Here is a 2,018-nt window from a genome sequence, read left to right on the forward strand (position 1 = left end):
CAGTTTAAGGATTTGAATTTCATAAAAACAGACTTTACTGATCTACCAGAAGACAGGCCAACATTTCATAAAAATACCCCCGCTAATACCAATACCGCAGTCCTGTATGAGACAGCCCTACCATGTATTCAGTATGGACGGTGAGTGTTATCACCGAAGTAGAGAGGGAGTAGACTGTAGCACCAGTCGAGCAGGGCAGTACTCCCAAGGTGGTTGGAAAAATGATGACAGGGAAACCTGGAGCTCCCATTTCATTAGCCCTTGGGAGTAGCTCCTGACCATTCGCCTTTGCTGAACTTTTCCATTGTTTCAGTAACACAGTGAGTAGGCCACCATGCTCACCAATACAAGTTTCTCTGTCAACATCAAACTACATGCACTTTGCACACTACACTTCCTTTAAAAAAAAAAAAAAAAAAAAAAAAAGACATCTAATAACCAAGCCTCTCAGACTCCCTGGGGGGGGACCATAAATGCCCCCACTTTCCGCCCCTCGCCCTGTGAAGACACAACGAGCTGCCTGGAACCACTGCTTGACTCACTTCTTCTTCATTTCTGGAACATTCATGGCCTATTTTCTAAATTTCCCTCTGTTGAGCACCACCTCTTCTTCTCTAAACCTCGCCTTCACTTCTTAACTGAGACTCAGTTGCCTGAGGCAACTGATAGCAAACCCTATTCTATATCCTCCTACTTTCTCTAGAATCATTTCAAAGCCAAAGGTGTCTGTAGTGTATATGTATGCAACAACTTACCTTGCTCTTGTGTTCCTGAACTTGATTCTTCTGAATTCTCTACTCTCTGGCTTCGGCTTTCCTGTCATTCTCTGACTAAATATTTCTGTGCTGTTTACCTATCAACTAATTCTACTGACTCTGAAAAATTCGTCGGCTCTCTTACTTCTACGATAGAACACATCCTATCCGTTTCTCCTTTCTCTGAAATCTCCATTTTAAGACATTTCAATATTCACCATCACCTTTGGATCTCTTCTCCTTTCACTGACCCACCTGGTGAACAAGGCTACATCTTTTCTGTCCTTAATGACCTAGTGCAGCTTGTACAGCCCCTTACCCGTATCCCTGACCGCCTTGGAGAGAGTTCCAGCATACCTGACCTCTTCTTTATATCTAATCCTTCTGCTTACACTGTTAATCTTTCATTTCCGTTGGGCTCCTCTGATCACAACCTTATTACCTTAACCTGTCTTATCACTCTAGTACAGCCTGTGGACCCTCCAAAGAAATGTCAGTTGTGGCTCTTTGGAGCAGCTGAATGTGAGGCTCTCAAGCAGTACTTCTCTGATTTTCCTTAGAATGATTATAGCTTTCATGGCCAGGAGCCATCTGAGTGTCCCATGCTCATTACAGAGGTTATTCTCTTAGGCATGGAAGCATGCATTTCTTTCTCATATCCTTTGACTAATGTAAAAAAAGCCTTGGTTTAACCCCTTAACCGCGGGGCGTCACTTTCATGACGCTTGGGAGCAAGGGATCATACCGCGGGGCGTCACTTTTGTGATTCTGTGTTATTTTGAATTCACCCGGGCTTTCAAGTGGTGGTTTGTATCATCTATCAGTACTGGCAATGTCCAACACTAGTCAGCACTCCTAATCTCATCTGTACTCCCATCCTTTGTTGACAATTTAGCCATTTCTCCCCGTTCTTAACTCCCCTCCCTACTCCCCCTCCATTACCCTATCCGCTCGCCTGCCCGGAAGTGCTGCGCTAAGTAAATCTTCCTTGGAATTTTTCACTGATTTCATCCATTGAAATAAGCCCTATGCCCTACTCTTATACCAAATAATATATACAAGAAAGAAATAAGGTAAGTGAGAGTGCCATACACCTAGAATTGGCTAATTATCACCTGACAACACCTCACGTGAACTCGTTCGCTAATTTTCGCTATTTATTTCCCCTTGAAATATGCTGTATAATCGATTTTCGTAATAAAAATATATATAAGAAAGGAAGGGAGAAGCCTAAGTGATATTTACATTCACCTGGAACTACCT

Source organism: Coenobita brevimanus, chromosome 22 (genome assembly GCF_032717465.1).
Source record: "Coenobita brevimanus isolate Jiangsu-jjx chromosome 22, ASM3271746v2, whole genome shotgun sequence".
In the NCBI taxonomy this organism is placed as follows: domain Eukaryota; kingdom Metazoa; phylum Arthropoda; class Malacostraca; order Decapoda; family Coenobitidae; genus Coenobita; species Coenobita brevimanus.